We start from the raw sequence: 12,717 nt of genomic DNA, 5'->3' as shown, positions 1-12,717 counted from the left end.
GTGGTCTGCTTAATTCAGACACTCTGTTCATCACCACCCCCTTTTCTGAATCATTTTGTCCACAATAAGCGTGGAAGGGTATACTCAGACATGAGTCCCTTGCTCACTGCTCCATCAGGATTCAAGCAAGCCGGGCCGAAGACGCCTGAAATGGCAGAAACCGGTCCCCGGAAGCTTGTCTCCTTTCTGGTGAAGAATTGGCTTGGTAGTTTGGTCTGCCCTGTTCCCATGATGCACTGGGCCAGGGACAGACTAATTTGCATATAGCCAGGTTCTGAGCTGGGATGGGGCAGTGAGCTACATAACGGTGATGGATCAAGCCCTGATCTTTGGACTGGGTAAGAGTGGTCTGCTTAATTCAGACACTCTGTTCATCACCACCCCCTTTTCTGAATCATTTTGTCCACCATAAGCGTGGAAGGGTATACTCAGACATGAGTCCCTTGCTCACTGCTCCATCAGGATTCAAGCAAGCCGGGCCGAAGACGCCTGAAATGGCAGAAACCGGTCCCCGGAAGCTTGTCTCCTTTCTGGTGAAGAATTGGCTTGGTAGTTTGGTCTGCCCTGTTCCCATGATGCACTGGGCCAGGGACAGACTAATTTGCATATAGCCAGGTTCTGAGCTGGGATGGGGCAGTGAGCTAAATAACGGTGATGGATCAAGCCCTGATCTTTGGACTGGGTAAGAGTGGTCTGCTTAATTCAGACACTCTGTTCATCACCACCCCCTTTTCTGAATCATTTTGTCCACCATAAGCGTGGAAGGGTATACTCAGACATGAGTCCCTTGCTCACTGCTCCATCAGGATTCAAGCAAGCCGGGCCGAAGACGCCTGAAATGGCAGAAACCGGTCCCCGGAAGCTTGTCTCCTTTCTGGTGAAGAATTGGCTTGGTAGTTTGGTCTGCCCTGTTCCCATGATGCACTGGGCCAGGGACAGACTAATTTGCATATAGCCAGGTTCTGAGCTGGGATGGGGCAGTGAGCTAAATAACGGTGATGGATCAAGCCCTGATCTTTGGACTGGGTAAGAGTGGTCTGCTTAATTCAGACACTCTGTTCATCACCACCCCCTTTTCTGAATCATTTTGTCCACCATAAGCGTGGAAGGGTATACTCAGACATGAGTCCCTTGCTCACTGCTCCATCAGGATTCAAGCAAGCCGGGCCGAAGACGCCTGAAATGGCAGAAACCGGTCCCCGGAAGCTTGTCTCCTTTCTGGTGAAGAATTGGCTTGGTAGTTTGGTCTGCCCTGTTCCCATGATGCACTGGGCCAGGGACAGACTAATTTGCATATAGCCAGGTTCTGAGCTGGGATGGGGCAGTGAGCTAAATAACGGTGATGGATCAAGCCCTGATCTTTGGACTGGGTAAGAGTGGTCTGCTTAATTCAGACACTCTGTTTATCACCACCCCCTTTTCTGAATCATTTTGTCCACCATAAGCGTGGAAGGGTATACTCAGACATGAGTCCCTTGCTCACTGCTCCATCAGGATTCAAGCAAGCCGGGCCGAAGACGCCTGAAATGGCAGAAACCGGTCCCCGGAAGCTTGTCTCCTTTCTGGTGAAGAATTGGCTTGGTAGTTTGGTCTGCCCTGTTCCCATGATGCACTGGGCCAGGGACAGACTAATTTGCATATAGCCAGGTTCTGAGCTGGGATGGGGCAGTGAGCTAAATAACGGTGATGGATCAAGCCCTGATCTTTGGACTGGGTAAGAGTGGTCTGCTTAATTCAGACACTCTGTTCATCACCACCCCCTTTTCTGAATCATTTTGTCCACCATAAGCGTGGAAGGGTATACTCAGACATGAGTCCCTTGCTCACTGCTCCATCAGGATTCAAGCAAGCCGGGCCGAAGACGCCTGAAATGGCAGAAACCGGTCCCCGGAAGCTTGTCTCCTTTCTGGTGAAGAATTGGCTTGGTAGTTTGGTCTGCCCTGTTCCCATGATGCACTGGGCCAGGGACAGACTAATTTGCATATAGCCAGGTTCTGAGCTGGGATGGGGCAGTGAGCTAAATAACGGTGATGGATCAAGCCCTGATCTTTGGACTGGGTAAGAGTGGTCTGCTTAATTCAGACACTCTGTTCATCACCACCCCCTTTTCTGAATCATTTTGTCCACCATAAGCGTGGAAGGGTATACTCAGACATGAGTCCCTTGCTCACTGCTCCATCAGGATTCAAGCAAGCCGGGCCGAAGACGCCTGAAATGGCAGAAACCGGTCCCCGGAAGCTTGTCTCCTTTCTGGTGAAGAATTGGCTTGGTAGTTTGGTCTGCCCTGTTCCCATGATGCACTGGGCCAGGGACAGACTAATTTGCATATAGCCAGGTTCTGAGCTGGGATGGGGCAGTGAGCTAAATAACGGTGATGGATCAAGCCCTGATCTTTGGACTGGGTAAGAGTGGTCTGCTTAATTCAGACACTCTGTTCATCACCACCCCCTTTTCTGAATCATAAGTTTATGAAAGGCTGAAGAGGATATCTGGTTGGCATGTGGAAGGAAGTTCAGACGGCTGTCGAACATGACTCCCAGGTTCCTCACTTTGTCAACCGGGACTGGGGGCTGGCCCATGGATGACGGCCACCAAAGGGGGGACCACTCCGGAGAGAGATTGCCAAAAATTACAACCTCCGATTTGTCGGAGTTTAGCTTCAGACAATTGTGTGACATCCAATTTCCGATAGCCGACATGCCTTGATTGAACATGTTAGCTTTCTGAAGCCCGTCATTTTTGATGGCAAGGACCAATTGAGTGTCATCAGCGTATGAAGTGAGGCTCATCCCGTGTGCCCTGATGACGTTGGCAAGGTCCGACACATAAATGTTAAATAGTGTCGGACTAAGGGATGAGCCTTGGGGGACTCCACACGGAAGTGACAGAGGGGAGGATTCAAAAGGTCCCACGGTAACGACCTGGGTCCTGTTGGCCAGGAAGGAGGCAAGAAGATTTTTGGCGTTACCTTGAACGCCAATGACTTCGACACGGTCGCCCAAGGTGGTATGGTCCACCGTGTCAAAGGCTGCCGACAGGTCTAATAATATCAGGACGGCGGTGCCTCCCGCATCCCGGATAGATCTGATGTCATCCGCCGCTTTGACCAAGGCCGTCTCGGTTCCGTGAAAGCGACGGAACCCAAACTGGGATTCATCTAGGCATTTATTATCCTCGATGAAGGAGGAGAGTTGGGCATTCATAATTTTTTCCACTGTTTTTGCTAATAGCGGGAGACTGGCGATGGGGCGGTAGCTTTTGAGTTCTTCTTTATCAAGGGTGGGTTTTTTGAGCAACGGTTTTATTAGGGTTTTCTTTAGTGTCTCGGGATAAGTGCCAGTGGTAAACATGGAGTTGCAGATGTTGGTTATAGAGGGTAAGACTGCATCCATGATAGGTCTCAGGACCTTCAAGGGACATGGGTCGAGGGCCGATCCCGATTTGATGGTGGATATAGTTTTTAGCACCTGCGGACACATGACCTCGCTGAACTGCGAGAGAATGGGTCCTTCAGGTTGAATTGATGGTCTATGAGAGAGAGTAACATTATTGGCGAAAACCCTGTAAATGTCATCAACTTTGCTAAAAAAGAACTTTGATAAAGCGTTGCAAAGGGTTTGGGACGGGGGAGGTGTGAGATCCACAGAGAAACCCGCTAGTTGTTTGGTGGTCTCATATAGGCATTTATTGGAGTTTTGAGCGGTTTCAATTTTGTTGCAATAATACTTTTTTTTTGCGTCCAGGATAAGGTGTTTGTATTTTGCTACCGATTCTTTACATAGGAGTTTGGCTTCGGGTGTGTAATCCTTCCGCCAGTGTCTCTCTCTATTTCGGCACTGTTGCTTTTGGGTACGCAGTTCCTCTGAGTACCACGGGGCCGAGGGGGTAGATCTGTTGCGTGACCGTTGTTTAACTGGAACCAGATCTTTTGCTGCTGAGCTCACCCAGTTGTAAAATTGGGACATGGCGTTGTTAGGATCCGGAGATAACGTAGGGCGGGTATGATTAAGCAAGGTTTCCAGCCTGCAAACATCTAAGTCGTCCCATGCCAAATAGGGTAGACAGGGGTTAGGGTGGGGTTTGTCTACCAGGGGGTCGCCCACTGGAAGTGAAGCCAGGATGAGATGGTGATCCGACCAAGTTAGAGGGAGTATTTCTGTAAGTTTGAGGCCCGAGGCGTTAGAAAAAATGCCGTCTAGTGTGTGACCTCCTTCATGCGTAGGGGAATGAACCAAAGGGGATAGACCAAAAGTGGACATGTCAGCTAAAAACGTGGCTGTGTCGGGATTGTCGGGCACATCAAAATGGAAATTAAAATCACCTAGAATGGTGAAGGAGTTCTCCAGCGTGGATGTTTCCAAAAAGGATCTGTGAACCCCCAGGAAGTCACACCTGGGTCCCGGAGGTTGATAAAGGAGGATCCCTTTGAAGGTGTAGGAAGGGGTCAGTTTTATTGCGAATTCTAAAGCTTCGCAAGAAGTCTGGGGAATTAGCGTGTGCCTTACAATATAGGTGTCACGGGCAATGATAGCAATGCCGCCGCCTTTTTTCTTGGTTTGCCTGTCCAATCTGTAAGTGGTAAACCCCGCAGGGACGGCTATGACAAGATCCGGATCAGACGCTTGTCCCATCCAAGTTTCCGTCATGAACAGGATGTCTATTTTATGGTCCTGTATCAGTTCATGGATGTCCTGGCTGTGTTTGCCCAGCGAGCGGACATTTGTGAGCGCAATGGTGTAAGATTCCGTAGGATAGTGCTTGCCAATCTGATGAGATTTGCGAATGGATGGTAGCGTAGCGAGACAGCCTGGGCAGTATGCTGCAAGCTTACATTTCTGGGATAGCTAGCTGCACACAGTCCGCCTGTATCTTTCGTTGAGGTGTGGGTTTACTATGAGCAGGGATAAGAGGGGCTGAGTCAAGGATATCCTTGCACTCACTAATCAAAGTGTCGATCCGATCAATGACACAATTGTTAGTGATGGCCTTGTGTGCCTTTTTTGCTTTTTTCCTAATGTTTCGCTTTGGCACTCCCTCAGTTCCCTCCCCACTCTCGTCCTGAGCTTTCCTCTTCCCCATAGCCCTATATTAATCTCGGGGCAACAGGTGCTAGATGATATGTGCTCCAACAAAGGGAACCCTAACCTAGTCCAGAATTCCCTCTATACCCAGTACTCGGGAAATCACGAAGGCACAAATAGCAAACAAGGTAACCACAGTGCAATGATGGTCCAAGGGTCCTCAGCAGACAAAATTATTGTTCACAACAATACCTTTAAAAAGTTCCCGCGATAGTCCAGGCACTTCCACCAAAACTTAGAGTGGGGGGCCAGCCCTACCTCTTCCTGGCTAAGACGGGCGCGGACAGGCCCGCCTTTGGCCAGGCAGTGCCCGGGCACGCCCACACGCGTCCCACGCTGGTTCGATTTAAGCGCCTCCGGGCGCTTGTTGTGGCGTAGATGGTGTGCGCCACGCGGAGGAGCCTGGGAGATGGAGTCCCAAGGCTCAGGGCAACCCCCCCACAGGCAGCCGGCGCAGGTAGCTGGCATCGCGGAGCCCTCCCCGCGCTCCACGTTGAATCAAGGTTCGCAGAAGGCCCCCAGCAGCAGTCTCGGGCCAAGACAGGAGCACAGGTACATCCAGAAAGAGTCCCGCTTATAATCATATGTCTCTGTTACTGTTTAGTGGTTGTTCCAGCACACCTATTTTACACTAGAACGAAGCTGATTCAATAAATGCTCATTGAAAAATGTCCCCCCCTTTTTTCTGTGTATTTCTCTGAGACGAAGTGAGTACGAGTGACTCAGCGGAAAGTATCGCACTGTTTCCACGATCCCTGATGGGACAGGGTTGTCATGCTCAATAGTTGCCAAGAACTATTATCTCCTTGGTAAAAGGGGTTTTTAGTGGTACTGTAAGATAGCTGGTATGCAGGCTAACATAGCCAGTGGTGTGTCTAGCATCAGTCCGGACACCAATCCTAAAGTGTATGTAGTCTAAACGGGCAGATCATATATAGCTTTATAGGAACTACACAACACTAACACCAGCCACGCATCCATAACTAGCCTCACAACTGAATAAAAAGGTGACAGCTAGCAACTGAGCTTCATAAACCATGAGACGACAGAGAGAGAGAAACTCTGACAAGATGAGAAGTTGTTTCAGGAGAGGTACATTATGGAGCAGACAACAATTACAGTAAAAGTGTTGGACATTTGCAGTTTTTGCAGAGTCTCCCCAGGGTTTCCCTTCCTTTGATGTACCTGTTTTTGTTGGCCACAGGACTCTGCACTTTACTCCTGCTAACTACCCAAAAAGCACTTGTGCTCTCAACATGGTGAAATGAGCCTACATCTGATTGGCACATTTATTCACTGAAAAGTCCCTGGGGCATGGTGCTACCTGGGGTTCTGAATTAAATTCTGCTTGTATGTTGCAGAATTGATTGTGCCACCCACTCACGTGACCCTGTTACAGAGGGCTCAGGTACGCCATTACAGATACTAGTCAAGTATAATGGGGCCATTTCAACCTGACAAAACAAACTGTTTTGTCCAGTGGTGTAACAAAGGCCCCCTCAGCATAGTACCCTGGCCTGAGAGCTCCAGAGTGTGGGCGGATAGGGCTCACTCCCTGTACTTTCCAGGGGTGGGGCCCTCAGGTTTTGTTACACCACAGCATTTGCCGAGTCTGATTCTTCCTTTTTAATACTAACAAGTCATCCCCTAAGGTAGGCGCTACTGCCCATAGCACAGGGTGCATGTTATCTAAAAAGTAGGGAATGTATATTGAATGTTTTACATGTCTCGACAATAAAAAATATCTCCAAAGTGGTTTTCAGTGAGGCAAGGCTGGCATCCCACAGACTAACGCTGGTTTACCCTATTACATTTAATAAGGGCTGCATTCAGTTTGGGAGAAGCTAAACAAATATTTCAATAGTAATTTAAAATCTAACTTAATGGTTAAGTTGGATTTTAAGTTACTATTTTCAAAATTACACTTTTAGGACATGTTCATTTCTAGGTTGAAACTTAAACTGCCTTACTGCTCGTTCCCATGTGCTACCTGGAGGGAGATGTGTATTGCTACCAGACAGTGGACAAAGGGTCTGGGTGTGGGGTGGTGTGAAAAGTTAACTGGAGAGGAGCTAAGTCCCTGCCCTGATTGCACTTCGAAGGGGCCTCCCACACAGACGAACCGACAAGAGGCCTGCTTCTGCCTGCGTTTCACTGGCTTACTTGAGCCACACCCAGTGGAGAGGGGTGAACTGACCAGAACTGGTTTAGGGGTTGGGCAAAGGGATTACACTGCCATTGGGTACAAAAGCGGCAACCGCATAACCTCTCATCAGAACACCATTTGAACCGGAACAAGAACAGAAGGAGGACTGCCCTACTGTCTGTGGCCTGAGAAGAGCCCTGAAGACTGGACCTGCCCTCACTCTTGCACCAGGTGCCAAACACTGCACACCAGGGGTTATAGGCTGACCTCTTGTTGAAGCTACAGGAACAACAAACTGCAAGAGGCCTTTTCCTGGAACTGCCCAGATGGTCAGAACTGGACCCTGCTGTGGCGTCTATTTGCCGCCCTGTGAGCCTTGAAGGGCCTTGAGGGATTTAGAAATGTACTCCAGATGTGGATTGGGATTAAAAAGGAATCACATCAGAAAATTACATCTCTGACCAGGACACACGTGATTTGCGTGACTGACCTGTGCTCCCTCGCTGTCGGTATTAAGTTGTGTCTAGGTTCTGTTTTACCAAGACCAATGAATATTATTGCCAATGGTATCTTCTTGTTGCTATTTTTAATAAACATTTGCAAATTGATAACTCTGGTTCTTCTTATTGGGTTTTTGTCATTTTGAATCCAGTTTGTTTATTAACTTTAACTCAAATTTTCTAGTTTGTTTTGGGGCATTTTATGTTTTGCATTCTGACTTTAGTACTGTTTTAGTAATGCATAAATACTTCACACATTTCCTCTAAGGAAAGCCTGACTGATTTGTAATAATCTATAAGAAGGTTAATCCCAGTTAATTTGGTTCATCCGGACAATGATTGTCACCATCATCTAAGGTGGGTTCTCACCCCCTCCGCTAATTCTCCAGTTTTGCTCAAAGAGAAAGGCAGAAGAGTTAACAGGGGTCACAAGTTAAACTCCTGGAATTGGGCTCAACCTGTCAGACTCATGGGGTCCTTTTTTACATGCTTTTGCAAATTCCTGGGAGTTTAACACTGCCATTACCTGTTCACAGCAGAAGCAAATATGAATTAGGCCAAGAGCTGGTCTTTGCGCGTGGGAGGTAAATTATGGAGAGGATGGCGGGGTCAGGTCGGGGTCCTGGGCTTTCGGAGGAGCACTGCATGCCTTATTCACTGCTCTAGTTTGGATAAGCTGGAGTGGAGTGGTGTGGCTCACTGGTTAGAGGCGGCAGACCCGGGAGCAGAAGTCGGCCCGGGACCAGGGTTCAATTCCCGACGCGGCAGGGAAGTGGACCAGGGTCAGCGGACTCGACAATTCTCGCCTCGGTGCCTACTCTAACCTGGGGTCCCACTCGGCAACTCTGGGCATTAGCTTGCCTAATCTCCACAACGGCCCCATCAACGCCGGGGATGCCTGGCTCCACCTTGGGGATTCCCAGTAGGGACCATCCCACAGGGAAAGCCAGGACGGGTTCCCCAGCGGTATACAGCGCCGGGACGCCCCTTTGCTGGGGCAGCTGTGCGCTTTACAAGTATACGACATTTAACATTCATTCATAAGGTGAGTACAGGTCAGAACCTTTGCTCACTACTGGCCTCTGAGCCTGGCTGAGTTTCTGCCCCTTTAAACTGGGTCCAGTTTTCCAACACCTGGTTACCTCCCCTGGGGCTGTGCTCCCACCAACTCATAATGGGGGCCAGAAATCTGGAAGAGAAGAAGTTTGTCAGTATGGAGCACAAAAAGCTAGAATTATAAGCAGTGAGCACTACGCCAGAGAGAACTGTTTCCAACCTATCTCAAAGCAACATAATCGCTCCATTTGCATTAGCTGTCCGGTTATTCTCCCATTTTAACCCCAGTCAGCGCTTAATTTGTAAAACAAGAAGTTCCAGGGACCTCGTCAGAGGCCACCGCAGCTTGAATCCCACATTGCCCCTTTCAGTGCTGTCAAGGACTCTATCAACACAACTACCATCCCTTCCAGTCCTACCTTTGTGATAATGCAGGCTATTCCAGGCCACCAGAGCTATAAGAATGGCATGGGCAGCAGCTATTTGCCATTTTACTGTATATTTAATTAATAAACAACTGTGGTTGTGCTCATTTTCAAATTTAACTAAACAGATCAATCTTGTGGCAGACAGTAATAAGGGCAGATATTGGCAATTAAGTGCTGGTGCCAGGCACCGGAAACCAAAGGCTCAAATTAAGCACTGACCCCAGTATTACCACCTGCAGACAACACTCCTGCTAGATTATTAACAGGACAACAATGGCATCACTGTCATTAGTCAGGAAGATAGTCTACGGCAGCGCATCATCTGATGTAGACTCTGTGGATGCAACAAAACCCTCCCAACTATCAATGCAGGCCCAGCCCCTCCTCCTCCGGGCTCTCGTAGATCATTCTGGTCTGCTGTTGTCAGCCTACATGGATCTTCCAGCAAGAGCACGTGTGATGGAGCTATTGGCCCCTTCAAATGAGGGGCCAATGAGGGACCAATGTACATCAACAAATGCATGACCTTCCACCAACCAACCAGTCACCTACAATCTGCCTCCCTCTTCCTCGCAGACACCCCTGCATCTGCCAAGCCAACAGCACAGGATGCTCCTTCTCTCACCCAGCAGCCGAAACCTGGAACCTCAGGACTGCTCCAGCAAAACTTAAGACCTGGCTGTTTGAATGAGCAAGATCACAACGAAGCAACTAGCATCCCAAGTGCCTCACCAGCCACCGCCAGGCCCGGACTGGTCATTGCGGCCACCGGGCAATCCCCCGGTGCGCCGCAAGTGTGGGGGCCGGTTTGGGCCCTGGGGGCCGTTTTTGTTACAGTGCCGTTTTAGCATCATAGCTGCAAAATCGGCCGTGTAACAAAATTGGCCGAAACAGGCTCCGGCAAAGAGCTTGGTCGCACCCCCAGGGGGCCGGCCGAGCACTTTGCCAGGGCCGGTTTTGGTTCTCAGTCCAGCCCTGGCCATCGCACCCCACAGCAGAGGACGCTCCTTCTCACACCTGGCCACCAAAGCCTGGAATCACCTTCCCCTGCTCCTCAGGAGTGCCACATCGCTCCGGGAATTCAGGATAAGACTCAAGACATGGCTGTTCGAGTGAACAGAGCACCACAAAGCAGCCAGCATCCCGAGCACCTTGAGACTCTCACTGACGATTTGCAGCTCTTTACAAATCCTGAATGATTGATTGTTCTTGGCCTAAATAAATGGCAAATCTGTAAGGCAGTCTGCACTTCTTTATTTTTTGTGTTTCTTCATTCCAGCAAGCACGCACGAGGTCCAAAGGTATCACTGTTACCTATTTTCCTAGTTGTCACACAACTGAGGACCAATATGTTTTTTCTTTCTTTTGACCACACAAATGGTTTACTAATAGGTGGATGTCATAGGTCTTGTAAATGTGAAACATCTGAAAGACAACAGTTAGGTCATATTTATTAAAAGTTTACTAATTTACAGTAATAACCAGCTAATAATGCTAAGGATTTAGCTACAAGATACAGAGAGAAAGTCCTCAAGACTATGGCAATAACCGCGGATACTCAATCACATATTATTAGGATTTTCAGTATTGGCCATAAAAATTATATATTTTCCGTGGCTGTGCCCAGAGAGGAGACCCACTCAGAAAAGACAGAAAATGAATTTGAACCTGTGAAAATTCAGGGCCATATGTATCAAAGGGTTGCGTTGCCCTTACACCACAAAAGAACTCAAGAGTGACGCAATTCTTAAGTTAGACATATCAAGTCGTGCAAGGCCACCTCGCGTGTCCCCGAGTGACTAATAAATCTGGAGTTAGGCAATGCTGAGCTAATTGCTGCGCTGCGTCACTGCACCCCAGGGAGGAGTTCCACGAGTCAGTAATGCCTATTGAGAGGATGTATGATGATTTATTACAATTGTGGGAGACCTCCGTTTCTTTGCTTTGTTCTTTTATTCCAGTATGAAGGTGATTTTGAAGGACCTTAATGGAATAAATGTCTTTGTGTACTTACACCTGGAGGATAGGTTTGATGGTTCAGGAAAAGTTCTGGTCACTTTTCTGGGCATAGGGAACATCTGTTGGATGACATCTATTTGTCTATCGTTAAAGCACTGGCTTCTATCGACAATTTTTGGGGTATCCCAGAACACTACTCAAATCTGGAATCCTCTAACCTCTGTTTTAGTCCCAACACATCCTCTCTGTGGACGGCCTCCCCAAACTGCTCTAAGCATAGCCAAGTCCCCTGAAAACCTAAGAAAGATGGCAATGCAGGTGTGACTCCTCTGCTCGCTCATCAGGAGCATTAGATTGATATTGCTAACCCCACCCCCTCATTAGCCACCCCACCCCACCACACAGCAGAGTACGCTCCTTCTCACACCTGGCGGCCTAAGCCTTGATGACCTTCACCTACACCTCAGGACCACTGCATCACTCCGGGAATCCAGGAAAGGACTCAAGACCTGGCTGTTTGAGTGAACAGAGCACCACGAAGCAGTTAGAAACTGCAGCGCCTTGAGATCCTCACAGGTGATTTGCCGCAATTTATAAATCCATTCTTAATCCATGAAAGTTAAACATCAGGCAAAAAGGGACTATTTTACTTATGTGATCATGTCTGATCTCACTGGTATAACTTCCATGCTGGGGCCCAGAAACCCAGAGGCGATGGGCCCATCAGAGGACTTTTCTTCATCCTGTGACCCACATTCTGATTCCAAGGTGAGTCCACTTTGGTCTCTGTACTGTGTGATGTTCAGCGCCAGCTTCTCTCTTTGCTGGACGGTTACACTGATGCTGGTCTTCCATCTGACATGTTGTTCTGTATTCATCAAATTCTTCTGTGAGGACCCCATAGTTCCTGAGAGTTTTCTCCAATGCACAAAGAAATGTGTTTTTCCATCCGCAACAACTGTCCGTTTAGTTGGATATAAAAGTGCATAACTCACAATACATTATTGTAAAGTTTGCTTAATTTCCTAGTTACCTCTAGACATGTGTAATGTAATCTGGAAATATATGCACTTTTGCATTCTCGTTAGACCATGGACCATGATCTTTTGCCTGCTGTAGAATCTTGTCACTGTCATGGAAATTCAAGTCAAGCCGCAAAGGGTCTAAGTTCCACTCCAGGAGCCCGGCAACATCATGGGTCCATGTGATCCCTTTACACCAAATGAATTGCAGTGCAACCTTGTCAAAACATTAGTTATTAAGTATTTTCCGAGGAAGAGATTGGCCAAGGGGCACTCCACGATTCCAGGAAGTCCAACCAGATGGTTATTATTTCTGCGTGAACACTGCTCAGTATCCTCCACCCTTTAAATTAAGACCGCGAACTGCCCCATTACATCCTTCATCTGTGTTTTATGTTCTAGCATCGTAAGCCTTAAGGAGGAAAGAACAAACTCATTTTGCTTCGCCCTTTTAGATATTTACTTATGATCAGCGAGCAGCAGGTTCACATCAATGGCAATTGCATCGGTCTTATGTTCCAGAGT

At 48.2% G+C, this 12,717-nt stretch overlaps 1 pseudogene across 1 annotated transcript in view; it reads right to left on the bottom strand.

Moving 5' to 3' along the window:
* LOC144826874 (uncharacterized) overlaps positions 1-12,072 on the bottom strand; it is a 40,518-nt pseudogene extending 28,446 nt beyond the window's left edge. Inside the window, exon 1 of the transcript XR_013609964.1 lies at positions 11,845-12,072. The product of XR_013609964.1 is annotated as an uncharacterized LOC144826874 (transcript). The remainder of the gene's footprint in view (positions 1-11,844) is intronic.
* Positions 12,073-12,717: the final 645 nt, after the last annotated feature.

This window comes from Lissotriton helveticus, chromosome 4_1 (assembly GCF_964261635.1).
Source record: "Lissotriton helveticus chromosome 4_1, aLisHel1.1, whole genome shotgun sequence".
Taxonomy (NCBI): Eukaryota; Metazoa; Chordata; class Amphibia; order Caudata; family Salamandridae; genus Lissotriton; species Lissotriton helveticus.
This window is presented reverse-complemented; position numbering and strand designations above follow the sequence as displayed.